Genomic DNA, 19117 nt, shown 5'->3' on the forward strand with positions numbered 1-19117 from the left:
CTCTCTTGACCTCCTCAAGCTGCCGAGATGTCACACTATACGCCCAAATGACCTTTGAGGATCTATGAGCCTCAGCCACTGACCAGTAGAAGATAGCGTTACCTTCCCATCAAAACTGAACACACACACACACACACACACACACACACACACACACACACACACACACACACACACACACACACACAAGCATGCACGCACATATCAATGAGCACACATACAATGATTGAGGGGGGAAGGGTGGGAGGAGTATTTCTACTATTATTGATACTCCTCAGAAGAGAACTTTGGCCTCCTCTTTGTTCAGACCACTACTTCATTACAATAAACTCAATGAAGTGAATGTGAATGCCGCAAGCAGCACACTAGAGGAATACACCAAGGTCTTGGTAGGCTGTCTTAGTTCAGGCATCTTCTAATGAGAACACAAGACCCATACTGTCCATAATGTAAACCCTGACAGTTCATTGGCTTTTCCTAACATGTGTGTCAAGTCACAGGTTTTGTCAAGTCATCACTGACCTGTGGTATCAGTAATAATCTAATAATGTTATTGGTCAGTTTATTTAACCTGTTAAAAAATAATTAATTTATTTTTTACTATAATTATAATAAATAATACATTCATATCAGCTTATTTCTTTTTTCATTTCTCAACGAAAAAGTATCCCCTCCCAATCACTATTAAACAGTCAGTCAGTTACTGACAGCCAGACTACAACCTAATCAAACAGAAAAATTAAGCTAACTTATTTTTTAATTTCTTTTCAGTCAAAATACCAACATTTTATTCTAGTGATTGCGTTAATTAGTGATATCAATCATTATCATGAAACTTTAACTAGCTATAGAGTTGTGAAGGAACAGATGGTATCTTGCTAACGTTAGCTAGCTACAGAGTTGCATTAAAAGCATTGACAGCAAAAAAGCAGATTACTCTGCAAGGTCTGGTCTTTCTACTCAAGTGTTTCATAGACTCTACTGTATATGCTCTGTCATTTACATAGCATCTATTTCTATTGTTTTGTATTCTATTGTGTTGATAATATTTTGTATTTAATGTTTTTAATGTTTTCTTGACTGTTTCTAGAGACACTGGCCCTCATTTATCAAACGAACGTACGGCAGAAAAACGTGCGTACAACCATTTCCACACAAACTTCGGCATTTATCAATTTGGACGTGAGCGGGAGCTACGATCAAATCTCACGTCAGGTCTGAGATCTTGTACGCAAATTTGAGCCTGTGGATTTGCGGTGCAGCACAGCAAAATCAGGCTGATAATAATTAACAAACCTCAGCTGTCATTAAGCATAAGCAGTCACAAATTAAGAACAGATCCAAACGGATTCTTAAATGAATAAAAAATAAAAATTGTGGTTGGAGCAATTGATTGTACTCATGTGCGTCGCAAAAACTACCACTCGATAAATGTACAGGTGATTTGTGATGCCAAGCTATCGCTTTTAAACGTGGTGGCCAGGGGGACACATGATTCTTTTATATTTCAAAACAGCTTGGCTCCACCCCCCTGCGACCCCCGACAGGGACAAGCAGTTGAAGATGAATGAATGAATGAATAAATGTGGTGGCGCGGCTGCAGGAAGGCGCACTGCAGAGCCAAAGTCATCTCCTCGGTAAGTGGCTACCCTCGATAAATTGCAGTAAATCAAACAAGGTATCAGATGATTAACATTTTGGTATGGTTCTTCTAGGTGACAAAGGTTATCCTCTAATGGAATACCTAATAACCCCGCCGGCAAACCCCGTTACAGAGCAGGAGCGCAGGTTCAGCAGTGCGCACACAGGCAGGCGGGTCACAGTGGAGCGCTGCTTCGGCTTGACTGCCCCCGTTATTCTTTTCCATACAGCGTTTTTATGGGCCCCTTTTATTCCACTCTTAAGACTGCCAAAAAGCACATCTTTATTTTGCTCCATCTCGGATGTCAGGATGCTGATCTTTGTGTCGGAAAAGTTTCTTTTCTAACCAGTTTTATCTCTCCATGTTTGACCTTAGTGGGTGTAGTAACAATAGTAACAATGGTGTCTTTACCTTGGGATAAGGGAAGTCCGGTAACGAAATCCAATGCGTCTTCCCTCGAGTGCAGACGGTGCAGGCCAGGACAAACTCCCTGGTATCAGGACCCATGGTCTTCCACCAGAAGTAGCGACGAAGAAGGGCTAGGGTTCTGGTGAGTCCGGGATGACAGGAGAGACGAGAAGAGTGTCCCCACTGGAGTACCTGGGAGCAAACAACGGCAGTAACAAACAGACGTCCCGGTGGTCCACCACCAGGGTCGGGATGAGCGCGCTGAGCCTGCCTGACAGTGGACTCGATCTCCCAGGTTAACGCTGCCATCACACAAGACGTGGGGAAGATGTTATCCACACCGGACTCCTCCTCCTCGGTTGGTCCAGACTGCCGCGAAAGTGCATCTGGCTTAATGTTTTTGCTACCTGGAATATAGGTCGGGGTAAAATTAAATCGTCCAAAAAACAAAGCACACTGGGCTTGACGGTAATTTAGCCTCTTGGCTGTCTGAATATAGGCCAAGTTCTTGTGGTCAGTCCAGACCACAAATGGAACTTCTGCCCCCTCCAGCCAATGTCACCACTCCTCCAACGCTAGCTTAACTGCTAGCAATTCACGGTTTCCGACGTCGTAGTTCCTCTCCGCGGGCGACAGCTTCTTGGAGAAGAATGCACAAGGATGAACCTTATTGTCAGACACTGCTCGCTGGGACAAAACCGCCCCTCGGGCGGCGTCCACCTCGACGATGAACTGAAGGCCAGTATCAGGTTGGACTAGCACGGTAGGGACAGAAAAGCGTTGTTGTCTGCTGGAGACCAGTCAAACGGAGTAGAGGGGGATGTCAACCGGGTCATCGGTGAAACTACCTGGCTGTAGTTAAGGATGAATCTGCGGTAGAAATTAGCGAAACCCAAAAATCTCTGAAGTTGTTTCCTGGAGTAGGGTGTCAGCCATTCGGTCACAGCAGTGACTTTAGCAGGGTCAGCCCTAACCTGTCCACTCTCCACAATATAGCCCAAAAATGCCACGGAAGACACGTGGAATTCGCATTTTTCTGCCTTATTAAATAGACGATTCTCCTGGAGACGCTGAAGAACCTGACGAACGTGCACCACATGTTCACTCAAGTCTTTAGAGAAGACCAGGATGTCGTCTAGATACACAAAAACAGAGCGATTGAGCATATCACGAAGCACATCATTGACTAGGGCCTGAAAAACAGCTGGGGCATTAGTTAATCCGTAAGGCATGACCAGATACTCAAAATGTCCAAGTGGCGTGTTGAAGGCTGTCTTCGACTCGTCCCCCTCCCTCACCCTCACGAGATGATATGCGTTGTGGAGGCTGAGCTTAGAGAAGACGGTTGCGCCATGCAACGGCTCGAACGCTGAATTGATCAACGGGAGGGGGTACTTGTTCTTGATTGTGATATTATTTAGTCCCCGGTAATCTATGCAGGGCCGCAGCGATTTATCCTTCTTGGCCACAAAGAACAAAACAGCTCCCAGTGAGGAAGATGAGGGGCGAATGATCCCTGACTTGAGTGAGTCATTAATATATGTCTCCTTAGACTCTCGTTCGGGACCTGACAGGTTATAGAGACGACTAGTGGGAAACGTAGACCCGGGCAACAACTCAATGGGGCAATCGTAGGGACGGTGAGGAGGTAAGGATAGCGCCTTAGTCTTGCTAAATACCTCGGCGATGTCGTGATACACGGGAGGCACAGGAGACAAGTCAGGAGGATAAGGTAAAGAGGAACTGGGAGCACTAGGACATCTAGGAGAAGCTGAGCGAAGACAGGAAGAATGACAATTGCTACTCCAACTCACAACCCTACCCATTAACCAGTCAATGACCGGGTTGTGAGTGATAAGCCAGGGGAGACCAAGAACTACTGGAGCATTGGTGGAAGGCATAACGTGAAAGGCAATAGACTCAGAGTGATCACCAGCAAGAGACATGGTTAAAGGTAAGGTCTCCGCGGAGATCTGAGCGAGTTCGCTCCCACTGAGACTGTTAACATTTAAGGGAGTCTCCAGCTGGTTCTGTAGGAATTTTACACAATACTTTTCAGAATTTCACACCAATCAAAAGGACCTAGCAGAGTATATATTGCGTAATTCAAATTCTACAGGAGGCTTTCTGGAGTCAGCAGAGTCGTTGGTAGTTTAGTGCGCCAGCAGGCATTTATTAGCAGAAGGACATCGGATGATACAGACGTCTGGAGAAATGTTCTATTCTCTATCTAGAGTAACTGTGAGCACACAGTACCCGTGATCAGAGTCAAGAAGTTCTGATATCTATTCTAAAAACTCCAGCATATAAACTTGTTACAAAGGCGTGGTTATGTGTCTGCTTGTGCGTGCATGTGTGTATTTCAGAAGTAGCAGTTGCTCCAGCCTCCATCTTCCTCCCTGTGCGTAGGAGTAGCCTCTGTAGAGCAGGAGTCTTCTTCTTTATCTGTGAAGAAAGCACAACACGTACAGCAACTTCCCTAATCTCAACTAACTTTGCCAGGTGCATATTTGCAACATGGCTAGTTCATTGTCTTTGTGACCTTGACCGACTTACTGTTCCTGTGCTTTTGGAGAAAGTAGAAAAAGATTGAGTCAAAAGTTTGTGTGCTTTTGGAAACAGAAAAGTTTGAGCTTGGACTAATAATCACTATCACACTTTAAATGATCATACCTAATAATCACACTTATCACATTCTTATTAATCATTACTAATAAACTCGCTAACATATGATTATTAATTATTCAATCATTGATTATCACACTCTTATTAATCATTACTAGTACACATGCTGACACATGATTATTAATTGAATTATTACTAATACACACACTAACACATTGATTTTTAATTCTTCAATTCCCCCTGTTGATCACTCACCAGAGTGATCATTCCTCCGAGACCACAAAATCCTGGATGTCTAAAGGGATGCCACGGACGTGGCCTGCCAAGTTCTATAACTCTAACAATTATCAAACCATGCACATATGAGATAAATTACCACTAAAATAATGAATATTACAATAAACACACTAAGTGTCCACACACACACTGTTTGTTCTCTACTCCTACTTAACCCCTTTACCCTATTTATCAACTCTATATACTGTGGTGTTCTTTACTATTGGTGTATGTGGGTCAATCATAGATTATATGTATTTACAGAAGTCCCTTAACCCTGATCGGTTAGATCTGTTCTGACTTGATCTAAGGACCTTTTGGGCTCCTCCCCCTGTCTACACCTTGAAAGGTGAATCCACTTGTCACTGTCCTGCACTTTTACTGCTGTGGAGGTTCGCTCCACTACCCTATGGGGTCCTGTCCACCTGGGGTGTGTCCACTTTCTTTTCAATGTCTTTACATACACCCAAGGTTCTCCTAGCAAAGTCAGTGGGGCTGGTACTGGTCCTGACCCCCCTTGGCTTCCTGCCAATGTTTTTTACCCAGCCTTGGAGTTGAGTCACGTAGGACCATGCCAGTCCTGGTGTGGCCCCTGGCTGTAGCGGTTCCTGGTGTCTTGGTCCAGGGATGGTGCGACCTGTAAATAACTCATAAGGGGTAAATTTCTTTTCTCTGTTCACACTAGCCCTCTTAGAGTATAATGTCATAGGCAAACAGTCTAATCATGATAAACCTATAGTTGCCATCATTTTAGCTATTTTCTCTGTCCTCATTTCCTCCTCATGCTTAATAGGCAGACCTGAAGCTGTCACAAAACCTGCTCTCTCTCACTCTTTCAACTGACAATGCACTGCTGCACTGGCCTATGCAGAGTCTGCATATGCCTGCCATCAGACTGTACAACGCTGCACAGCCACGCTGAGCGACGCTCAGGGAATAAACTAACACTACTCAAAGTGACCTATCACTGAAATGCACCTTTATCTCTCTTGCACATTAAAATCCACATAGCACATTGTAATATAGTGTTTATCTGCGATACTGTACTTTTATTTTATTTTATTGTTATTTTGTATTTTATATTTTATCTTATTTTTAGTACTTCTGATTGCTTTGTACCGCTGCTACGATGACCTCATTTCCCCTCAGGGATAAATAAAGTTATCCATCCATCTATCTATCTATCTATCTATCGTATATGTTCACTCTCTTTCCCTCACCATGCTTACAAGCTGCTGTCACTGCCATCACTTCCTCTCGCTGAGCTGACGGTTTTTTCTTTCACTTCTCTTGTACTTAGTGTCTCAAACTTTCCCTGATCTTTGATTACCACTGCCTATGCTGCGCTTAGTCCTGCATTATCTTTTCTGAAACAGCAGCCGTATACATACAAGTCAATGTCTGGTCGATCCTGTGGTTTTGCATGCAAGTCGGGTCTCACTATAGTGGCTTGCGTTGTCAGTGGAATGCAGTCATGTGGGTTTTCGTCATCTGGAACTGCTAAACAGCTCGCTGCATTAACTCCTTTGTGTGTGTACATTATATTTGCATCTAAGCCGTCCTCTACTTTTCTCAGTCGAGAGTCTGATAGAGTAAAAACGGATGATGAGATTAACGCTATTACACTATGCCTGGTCAAAATTTTGAGGTGATGCCTGGATTACATTTTTCTCTAATTCTGATTGTGAGGTGATGTGATGAGTGATCTTGTACACCTGTCCTTCTTTAGAGTATGTGACTGCCGGGATTGTGGTTTGTTCCCAGTCCTGTAACTGAGATGTTGTTTTTACCATGGGCCCTAAATCTTTAGCTTGACTTCCTGCTCCTAATGCTAAGCTAATATGGGGTGTTGCAGTGTCACCCATGTTGTACCACTCTGCCTGCTCTACAGTGAGCAGGACTTGTGCTACTACTCCTTTCTTTGATACATATGTACTATGAACTTTGGTCACTTCTGTTTTTGCACTATTTGGTCTTATTTACTTCTATTTATTCACTCCATATTATATTATTACAAAACAAACAAAACAAGAACAACTGCACCATGTCATGTGAATATGTATATATGTCTATTTCTATTTCTTACCTTTTTAAAATTTAACTTTATTGCTTATTTTTGCTATTTTTTATCTTATTTTGTAATATTCTGTTGGTGCTGTGACAAAAGAATTTCCTCCTCTGCGGGACATTAAAGGTTTTCTGATTCTGATTCTGATATATATATATATATATATACAGTCCAAAGTCAGTGTCCAAGGGGAACCCTCTACTTCCCTAACTCTTTCCTCATACACTTCTTCAGTTTGGGTACGGTCATAGAGAAGAGTACAGTGGGGAACGTCAGGGACCGGTTCATATGGGTGCACTGAGTGAATCCACGGTGTCCATTGTTGATACAGTTTCAAAACATTGGTAATTGGCGGGTCTGGGTCCTCTTTCAATTGAGGCCAGTAAACGTTGGCCGACTGTTGCTGCTGATCAGGATCTTCCCCTAGGATCCATTGTCCAATGTTACATCTTGAAGTAATTGTCTCTGAACAGTCTATTTTTTACCCTATTAGGGAAATGAACTTGCACCCCCTGTGGGCCACATAGGATATGTGTGTATATACATAGCTTTGATGAAACTGGTAACCAGCTATTTTAGTGGTGAGGGGTTCTGTGAAAGGGAGTGGCATTGGCTGTCCTCCAAATCCCACAAGGTCTATGGAATATTTGGAGAGCTGTTGACCGAACTGAGGTTGTATCAGAGTTGAATGTGTTGCTCCTGTATCGACTAAAAAGTTCACTTTTCGTTCGTTCACTTCTCCCGTAGCAAGGAGTCAGCCTCTCCCCTTGCCCTTGACCCTGGACACCCCTAGTATTGGTCTGGATACCCGGTGCCTTGGGGCGACTGGTTACCTGGGGCCAGTTGTGGTTGTGATGGCACCTGCTGTTGTTGCCGCTGTGGCAGGGGTCCCCCTCTTGGTAGACCTCTCTGGTTTTGTGGACAGTCTCGTGCCCAATGTCCATGACCTCCACACACGAAACACCCATTGTCCCTAGCCCCCGGTGATCCGCCCCTGCCCCTTCCATAACCTCCTTGAGGATTAAAGCCTCGTCCTCTTCCTCCTCTATAATTTGATTGTGGTGGGCCCCATGGTCCTGGTGGGTTCCATGGTCCCTGGGGAGGGGGTCCTGCATAGAATTGGCCTGCAACTGGGGCAACTGGAACTGGGGATTCCTATTGGCGCTGGCTCGGCCTGTTGTTGGTTCATCTGATCTTGTGTCTTTGCATTAGCTGCTTGTTTGTGGCTTGTGCCTTCCTCTCTGGCTTTTGCTAACTGTAATTTGGTCAGTTATATTTTAAAATTCTCTATCTCTGTTTTGCTCGCAGCCTTTCTTTCATCTGCTCTACGCATGTGATGTTGAAGTGTCCTCATCCATATGTGTGGAGGCTCTGTGTCTGCTCTGGGGTCATCCTCCATCTTTGCCTGCACTTCCTTGTCTGTTCTTTTCATAACTGTAGCTTTAAACATTGATCCCTGCAGTGGATCTGACCCTGGGTTTGTTCCTGACCTTTTCCTGCCAGTCTTTCCTACATCTAAATCTAATTGGTCTGTTGTCCCTAATCCGTATTTCTGTCCAAATAATTATTAGTTCTGTAGGAAATGCTGCTACATTTTTAACACTGTTATCACTTATCGCTCTTTACCACTTATTTAGTTTGTACTTATTTTATTTCATATGCTGCTAAACTGCACAGTGCGTATTGTTGTTTATTGTATATATCTACGTTGAACCACTATGTCAGTGCACTCTGTCACATTTAGTTATTGTTTGATTTATTTTACGTTAGCTTTATTTTATTTGATTATGTTTCTATGCTTGTTGTTACTCTGATCTTTTCCCACCTTTGTATTGAAACTGTTGCAAAATAATTTCCCTCGGGATAAATAAAATAATAAATAAAGCTTCTTGAATCTTGAATCTTAATCCTCTCACATCACCTATAATGGGATACCGTGACTCTACTAAGGAGCTTTTCATAAAATCTAATATTTTAAATTTACGGATATAGTCAAGCTAAAAATACTTGAAATCTTATTCAGAGCTGTAAAAAATCTTCCTACAGGTATTCAATCTTTATTTAAATTAAGAAACAATTGCTATAATTTAAGAGGACTGCTTCGATTTGAAACAAGAAAAGCAAGAACTAACATTAGACAAAGATGCGTGTGCGTGTGCGTGTCCGCGTCCGTTATTGGTGTAAAAATGTGGAATGACCTTAATGATAAACTGAAAGTAATTTCAACACGACCGATATTTAAAAGACCTTGAAATTTGAAATAATTAATGCATATGTATAAATGTTATAATTGGAAAAGAGCAAAATAAGTAAATGAATAAGAAAAGGGAAATGTTATTCATTTTAATACATAAAAAAGTAAACCATATTCAAGCAAATATGAATTTTGATTTAGCAGATTTTGATTTTTGCTTTGTGAGTATGTGTGTGTATGTTTATATGTATAATATGTTTAAATGTATATAAAGTAAGTTAATGATTTCATTTATTCAGGTATGAGTAAATATACTTTTAATCAAATATATGTTTAATCATAAAATATCTTGTGTTTAAACAGTCAGAACTGTGATGTTAGGGTGGGCTAATAAAAGCAAGTTCCTTTCTTTGGTTGAAATTGTCAAAACATTATGTCATTTTATTTAACATCTGATGTAGAACCAAAAATTTAAATTCATTCATTCATTCATTCATGGTGAGCTCTGTGCCTACGGTTAGACCAGCTAATTTCTGTAACCATATTCCAGCTTCGTCACTAAGTGGTGGTAGTTGTGCATTCATGTGTTCCTTGTCTGCTAAACTAAATGGTTTGTATATCGGTGGTCCTGTCCCTAGTCTTAATTCCTGTTCCTTCACTTCCGCATTCTGACCATAGTATCTCCTCTTCCTCCCCCTCTGAGCCTGAACTCATCATACTGATTTTACGTGTTTGTTTTTAAATCTCTGTCTCTTTCTCCCGTGTTTGTCGCTTTTCTGGCTTCTACAGTCATAGTCAGAGTGATCTGAGTCAGTTAAGTCAGTCTCAGGTTTGGGTTTTCCTGCTTTGTGTCGCTGTCTTGTGTGTTGCTGCTCCCTCTATTTCTCCCTCTAACTCTTCTCCTAGTATTCCTGACTTCCCATGTTCCCTTTCATACTTTTTTTCTCATACTGTCTCTCCGAAAGCCCCTCCTTTCTGTTGTGCCCTCTCATGCAATCTCTCTTCCTCACATCGCGCTCCTCTCTGACGCTGTCTCTCCTCCTCCCACTGTCTCTCCTCTTCTGTCTGAAGTCTCACCCTCTCAGAATCACCTGTTATTATGCTATAGTCTTTCTTCCCTCTTTTTGTATCCTCATATTCTGCGTTTCTTCTCATTCTTACCTTCATACTTCCTTCTGCCTCAATCGTAGGTAACTGTAAAGACAAATCTGGATAAATTCTACTTGCTGAAGGGGCTGATGGTGATGGGGGTGGGTGTGGATAGGGTGGGGGTACTGTTTCTGCCTCCTTCTCTTCTGCCCTATTTCTCAGCTGTTTCTACACTCTCAGCTGCCAGTCCGGCCATATGCAAATCTGCTCTTCGCTCCTCCCTCTTCTCCTATTCCTTCTCCTCCTTCTTTCTCTTATGCCACAACCTACTAAGACCATTATTTCTGTTTCCCACTACTTCTTCACGTGCTCTGTCCTCCTCTAACTCCTCCTCTAACTGAACCATATATTACATACATATACATACATATTTTACCATATTCTCTGGCTCGCTTCACCCGTCCTACTACTCGCTGCCAGTATTCATCCCAACCTAATCCTCGGCCTGTAAATTACCTTTAATATAGCACATCATATTCCCAAAATGTGTAGTTGCATTTTCATGAGAAATCTCTTAAAATGTGTTTATTTTTTACCGTTACTTCCTGTTTTTAGGCTTGTGCTTTTATTTTGATAGAGTGTAACCGGTAAAGAGAAAAAAAATAACAACTTTACAAGAAATTAAGTGTATTGCAAACGGGTCTATCAAAAGTGCAAAAACTTAAGGAAATGTAAACCGCGTTTGTTGAGCACCTGGCTGATAAGGGCACAAGGTTTGTCATCATTTTGTTTCATGTGGTGCTTAATGCGTTATCAAAACGGGATGTCCTTGTGTTGCTTTGCATCGTTTTATACAAGTCTATTTTAAGCTTTTAATTTAATCAGTAACGCTGTTTTGGAGCGATTCAGACTATCTATCTTTCTGAAGGAGACAATTATTTCATTACACTGCTGCTAGTATTTAATAAATACAGCATTATTTTTTGTGTGCATTAATCTTTGGAAGTTAAAGCTGCAAACTGATATAATAACTGTTATAATATCATTTTTTAAGTAAAATATGTTTGTTTATTGCACTCTATTCTGAGTTTGTAATTAAGATAAAATAGGTTTAAAGTATATTTCATGATTGTAAATGACAATTCATTTTCTGTAAAAGGTTAAAAACACACTATTTTGATATTGTTGAACATGATATTATATAGATGGTATTATTTATTTATTTATTACATATTATTTTTGTTTCATTCCATAGCTCTTACTCTTATTGTTCACGGTGTGTTCACGTTGTGTTCAGTCTTCAAGGTGTCAAAAGATTTAATGGAGCAACGATATCATCTGTTTTGCCCAAAAATAAACACTTGTGAACCATCAGTTAAAGCGTCCGACCATCAATCAGCCGGGGACGCTACAGGGCCTGTCATAGTTATTTCAGCTGTTAAAGTACTATTCACAGGTATTTATTTATTCTTTATTCACACACACTCGTTATCCGGTCAGTGGATCTAGTCCCCAGTGATCCTCCCCTCACTCAAGCTTCTACTCTACCGTGATAGAGCGGAGTGAGACGATATAAATCACTACTTTTAATGACCAAAAGCCGAGTGTCACAGCCCCGTTATTTATGTACCCCCAGATAAGAGAAGACCAGTGGTGAGTTTAATCGTCAGGCTTTTCTGTGATGTCTGCAACAAGCTTCTACTGACAGTGTTTCACCATCAGCGGCTACAGACAGGGTGTATCCACCACCACAGAAACCTACTCACACTTTTATCTGTTTGTGTTCTCTATTATCCTCGAAACTTCCCACACAACAATCCCACAAATAAACACAGTTTTTAAGTATTTCTTACACTTTGGTTCCCAGAACCTTAGGTCCCAGACCTACAATTTTTTCTTTGGTTCCCAGAACCTTTAGGTCCCAGACCTATGGTGGCTTTCTAGGCTCACCTAGGGGCTATCCCCCTGTGGCGCTTTTAGTCCTTAATGCCTAATGTATATTCGAGGGTCTCTACAGCCTCCGGCCTTTCTGCGTTCCCTGAACGTCTTACTGAGCACCGTTTATGCGCCTAGGACCTGTCAGGATTTATGATCCCAACACTCCTTTACCTTTTACTTATACTGATTCCAAATCAGTTTAACAGGCCTTTTTTTCAATCGTCAGTCCCCCGGCTAAATTTGGATCAAATTAACCTCTAGGAAACATACTGACATTCTCCACCAATTTAGATTTTAAGGTCGAATCACAGTCTTCACTTCTTAAGAAGAATAGGTGACTGCTTACCTTTTGTCAGTGATGGGCCCTTGTGGAGAAGTTCAGTCGGCCCCAGGAGGTTCCCAGTGACTCCGCGTGGTCACCGGTCCAACCTCTGCAGCTCCTTTTACCTGAGCCTCCTTGTCAGAATCACGTCGGGGTCACCAAGTTTCTCTGTAGGAATTTTACACAATACTTTTCAGAATTTCACACCAATCAAAAGGACCTAGCAGAGTATATATTGCGTAATTCAAATTCTACAGGAGGCTTTCTGGAGTCAGCAGAGTCGTTGGTAGTTTAGTGCGCCAGCAGGCATTTATTAGCAGAAGGACATCGGATGATACAGACGTCTGGAGAAATGTTCTATTCTCTATCTAGAGTAACTGTGAGCACACAGTACCCGTGATCAGAGTCAAGAAGTTCTGATATCTATTCTAAAAACTCCAGCATATAAACTTGTTACAAAGGCGTGGTTATGTGTCTGCTTGTGCGTGCATGTGTGTATTTCAGAAGTAGCAGTTGCTCCAGCCTCCATCTTCCTCCCTGTGCGTAGGAGTAGCCTCTGTAGAGCAGGAGTCTTCTTCTTTATCTGTGAAGAAAGCACAACACGTACAGCAACTTCCCTAATCTCAACTAACTTTGCCAGGTGCATATTTGCAACATGGCTAGTTCATTGTCTTTGTGACCTTGACCGACTTACTGTTCCTGTGCTTTTGGAGAAAGTAGAAAAAGATTGAGTCAAAAGTTCGTGTGCTTTTGGAAACAGAAAAGTTTGAGCTTGGACTAATAATCACTATCACACTTTAAATGATCATACCTAATAATCACACTTATCACATTCTTATTAATCATTACTAATAAACTCGCTAACATATGATTATTAATTATTCAATCATTGATTATCACACTCTTATTAATCATTACTAGTACACATGCTGACACATGATTATTAATTGAATTATTACTAATACACACACTAACACATTGATTTTTAATTCTTCAGTTCACAGGGATGACATTAGCGGTAACATACTCAAAATCTATAATATTCGTGTCAGCCCCTGAGTCAACTAGTGACTGAAGGGAAAACTCCCTGCCTTCACAAAACAAAACTACATCCAGGTTAATGCGTTGACGGGGACTGTTTGGGACAACTGAACGACTCACCAGGACCCCGCCTGTGCCTGGTGAGTCTGACAGTTTAACCGTTTCCGACAATTAGCTATCTGATGATTAGGAGCTCGAAAACGCCGCTCACGATAGCGGGAGTCGAGTGGCTACGACGTAGCTGCATGGGTTCCTCCTGGTCTGGAGCGGAGGACAGAGGAACCCGGCTGCTCACGGATACACCAGGGATCTGCTCGGGGAAACTGATAGGGGTACCAGGAGTCACGGGAAACACTGACCGTCTCTCGCGGCGTCACTCACGCAGATGGTTGTCAAATTTAATAGCGAGGCTAATGAGCTCCTGGTGGTTAGCAGTCTCAGACCTACCCACTGTAGGAATTTTACACACAATACGTTAGTCAATACAGAAGGACCTCACAGAGTATATATTGCGTAATTCAAATTCTACAGGAGGCTTTCTGGAGTCAGCAGAGTCGTTGGTGGTTTAGTGCGCCAGCAGGCATTTATTAGCAGGATGACATCGGAATGATACAGACGTCTGGAGAAATGTTTTAGTCTCTATCTAGAGTTACTGTGAACACACAGTACCCGTGATCAGAGTCAAGAAGTTCTGATATCTATTCTAAAAACTCCAGCATATAAACTTGTTACAAAGGCGTGGTTATGTGTCTGCTTGTGCGTGCATATGTGTATTTCAGAAGTAGCAATCCTCCAGCCTCCATCTTCCTCCCTGCGCGTAGGAGTAGCCTCTGTATACACTGCAAAAAGTCAGCTTTAAAAAATAAGAAAAAAAAGTAATAAAATGAGGAATATATTGCTTGAAATAAGCAAAATTATCTGCCAACAGAACAGGAAGATTTGACTTGACAAGATTTTTAAAAACAAGTGAATATATCTAGCCTTAAAAACCCAGGGATTTCTTAAAACTAGTGCATTTACACTAAAAACAAGTAGATTTGAATTGATATATTTTAAGAATTTGTTTCTCAATATGTAGGACAATGTGCTTAAAATCAGCATATGCTAGTGCAATCATCTTCAAATAAGGTTTCATGCAAGTAAATATATCTTAAAATCAGCACAATCAAACTTCAAACAAGTACATTTGTCTAGATAAGTAAATAAAATTTAAGAATAGTTTACTTGATATATAGGAAAATATGCTTATATTTAGCATATGCTAGTACTATCAGCCCAAAACAAGGGTTTATGTTAGGCAACATAGACTGAAATCAAGAAGATTTGCCTAGATAATGAGAACAATTAAGAATGATTTATTCTAGTATGTGGGGAAAAAACACTTAAATTTAGTATCCAATGCTACTGTTAAATTCTTGAAATAAGGGTAAATTCCCTGAATACACTGAAAAAAACATTTGTCAGGGTTGTTAAAGAAATACATGAATCTCAATTATCTTCAATGTCTTTATTGCTTTATAAGTACAACATTTCCTTTAAAGTAGAAACAGTAAAAGCCTGAACTTGCTATTACAGGAAAAATCTGACGAGTTTTCATATGGTTCTCTGTACGGTCAGTATGAAAGCCCCCATAAACATCCGGTTTTACCCACCAAGAGTTATTACAGCCAGCAGCTAACATAGACAGGCAGCTACAGCTCTTCACTCTGGGGGCATGGCAGCCTCCATGCACATGCCCCCAGAGTTTAGGACTGTAGCTGCCTGTCTGTGTTAGCTGCTGGCTGATGCAACTCAAGCTAGGTAAAACCAAACCATTTTTTTCATATTGACAGTACTGTGACTTAAAATGGAGATCTATGTGAAAACTCAAATTTCTCCATTAACACACTCCAGCTTGGTGCATGAACGCCCCCAAAAACATCCGGTTTTACCCATCAAGAGTTATTACAGCCAGCAGCTAACATAGACAGGCAGCTACAGCTCTTCACTCTGGGGGCATGGCAGCCTCCATGCACATGCCCCCAGAGTTTAGGACTGTAGCTGCCTGTCTGTGTTAGCTGCCGGCTGATGCAACTCAAGCTAGGTAAAACCAAACCATTTTTTTCATATTGACAGTACTGTGACTTAAAATGGAGATCTATGTGAAAACTCAAATTTCTCCATTAACACACTCCAGCTTGGTGCATGAACTTCAATGAAGATTTTAAAAGAGCAAATTAAAAAATAAAAAACATCTATATAGGAAGTCATGTCCTGGTTGTGGATAGGATCCAAGAGAACTTGTGTAGACAAGATCTAACGTGAAAGATACAATGCATGCCATTTTACATTGTGCTAAACATCCAGATACTCTTTTGGAAAGGTTGTGCAGCTGAACTTAAGAGTAAAGTAAAAAGTAGAAAACATTTAAAGAAATAAAAATAAAAAACATTTAAAAAAAGCAACAACCTCAAAATCTGAAACAAGATTATCCACTCATTTCCACTCTAAGCTAAGAATTTCCTCCACTCACCCATAGCCTTTCTATAAGAGGAAGTCATGTCCTGGTCGTGGATGGCATCCAGGAGAACCTCGGTCTGCAGCACAGACAGGAGTGTGGCAACACACTTTGGATATGTAAGGTGAAAGATGTAATAGCATGCCATTATATATGTTACGCTAGCATCGATATCCTCCTTTGGGAAAGTCAACACAGGCGTGGTTCCAATAGCCAGTATGCAGGTTGTTTCGCAGACAACTATGACTGGGCTGGAGAGTGGTCTTGCTCGTAGAAAGGTGTTGGGGTCTTCTGTAGGCTGAGACACACAAAAAGAAAAATAAATACCACAATGCTTTTTGCTTTGTATGGTAAAGTAATGTGAATTCTTATGCAAATTTTCTTACCTCAAGGATGTGAAGCAAAGCCTCACTTGCATGTCCCAACTTCTTGGGTGGTGCCACAGGTGATGGAAATAAGCTTGGCAATGCCTTCATCAGAGCGATTGACTGCTTTACTGTTAAAAAAAAAATGTTTACTTGCAGCTAGTTATTAAATACACATTAATACTTCTGTGGGATTCTCAATTGTTATGTTCTGTAAATACCTTTGTCCAACAGTGGAGGCCTCATGATCTTTTTGGAAACTCCATAAAACTGTGCCCTCTCAAAAAAGGTCGCCAGCCGGGTATTTAGGTCACGTAGGAAGTGGGAGTTCCCTTTGTCAAGGATCCGCCGGAGTTCATCCATTAGCTAACACACAGGCAGACAAGACAGAAGAGATGTTATTAAAATGTACATTACAATTCAAATCTAACAGAGCTAAACATTAACCTTAGAGAGGTTCACCCTTCCCTGTGAAGCGCTTTGAGTGTAGAGAAAAGTGCTATATAAATGTAATACGTTGTTGTTCTTGTTGTAATGTTTTAGTTTTGGCTTAGGAAGCAGGGCTGCATACAATGAATACATTTGCTTACATGGTCCAATTCTCCAAAGCAGGGATACGCCTCAAGGATCTTTACAGTCCTGCTCCTTAGTCACATCGGAGTCAATGAAAGCCCGTCTTGACTGGAATTCAAGGTCTAGGAGCTGGGCAACATCCTTCTTGTTTGGCCTGGTCTTGGTTTTATACATATCCTGCAGAGTTTTATAATGTCTTGCCTGATTCTGTAGGCTGTCCGAAGTTTCTGATGCTAGAAAAACAAAGTTAATCAACATTTAAACATAGCAATACCAAACATTAAGAATGTAATTTCCATTTCAGGTTAGCTGGGCCATTAACACGCAAATGCATACACCACCATTTTATAATTTACTTAGATATGTCCTTGTTAGTAATATTAGAAGCTCCATTAATACTGAAAACAATATCCACCATTTCAATTTGTGCACATACCATACGATTGTTCAATCTCTGGGCTGCTACAGCGTGGTGATCTCTCCAAGATCACAGTAGAGGCAGTAGAGGAGGTGGAGTCATCAGTCTCATCAGTGGACGTCTCCTGTCCGGACTGAAAGCTAAGTCTCCGTGCCTTCTTTCGCGAAGGAGTTGCTCCCTGCTGCTTTTTAGGAGTTGAAACATTTTGGACTCTTTTTAAGAGCTGTTTCTTCAGGGATTCCTGACAAGACAGACAGAACAGATTGTGTAATGAATAGCATTAAACAAAATTGTATACCGTAATGAAGGCGCACAAGCAGACACGACTGATGAATAGTGTCTTACCCACTCAGCCCCACTCTTGGCCGATTGATCCCGAAGCATTGGGTAGTAGTCCACGAGGCGCTTTGCCATAACTGTGAGCTCCCGGTTGCATGGATATTTAAAATCATCCTCTGTAGCTCTTTTGATTGCAATCATGCTCGTGATGGTATTTCTTATTAATCTGCAACAAAGATCTTTGGACAGGCTAAAGTCTCCCTCTCCATCTCCAGCACGCTGTTTGTCAAAGAAAGCACTCCTTGCCAGCTCTAATTCTGTGTCTGTGTATATGACATACTGGGCTGACAAGTTGTACCGTTCTGCCATGTTGGGGTCTTGGGCTTGGAGAGGGGAGGGAGGATGGAGAAGAAATGGGGGATGGAGAGGGGAGAGGGTTGGAGGAGGAGAAAGAGGATGGAGATTGAAGTGGGGGAAGAGGAGATGGGTGGGTGGGGCTGAATTCACTGCTGCCTGGTCTATGCAGCTCTGATGTTTGACCCTGTATAAAAGACACATTTATTGGTAATTATGAAAACAAGGAGCTCTACTCTGTGACAGCTACCAAACAACTCCAACACTTAACAAAAGTCTGATGTAGGATGGCTAAGAAATGCTTACTTGACTGCAGATTAAAAGTAATTACCTCATTTTCCTCATGACTGAGTCTCCAAATGGTTCTCCTTCTTAGGAAATGCTCTGGCCCAGGAAAGAGGTCGCGCAAGTCCTCCTTTGAGAGGCTTGGCAACATATCTTTGCTGATATTAGCAGCTGAAAAACAAATATTACCACACATTAAATATATGTTAATGAATATGCAAATGCATCGTCTATTGAGAAAAAAATTGTCACATGAATATTGTCAAACTGTTTTTAAAACACCTTGTTGCGTGAAAAGTAGGCCTATGCAAACTGTCCCAATTTCTAGCATGCACGTGTTTACCATGCGGGTGTCACGCAGGCAGCATGCAAGCTCTAACACGCCACACAGCTGACACGCTCATGCCATGCACTCAGTCTGAATTCGCCCTAAAGTTTTTGCATCTTAACAAAGACAGGTTACCTTAATTTCAGAACAGCCACTTAACCTTGGAAACTTAAAATACAGATGTCCTAATCCTGCTAACGTTAGAAAATGGCCCCAAATTTAGTTTGACTAGTTCATAGTAACGTTAACAGTACATTTTAAAACTCTATAAGACGTTGATAATAGAGAGGGCGCCAGAGAGTGCTACGTTAACGTTAGCTCTAAGCTAAACAGATGTCCATTATCCAAGGCCAATTCAAAATCATTTGTACCTTAACACTGTTCACGGCATTAAAATGCAATTAATTACGTCAAC

The sequence above is a fragment of the Echiichthys vipera genome (genome assembly GCF_963691815.1).
Source record: "Echiichthys vipera genome assembly, chromosome: 1".
NCBI classification, from domain to species: Eukaryota; Metazoa; Chordata; class Actinopteri; order Perciformes; family Trachinidae; genus Echiichthys; species Echiichthys vipera.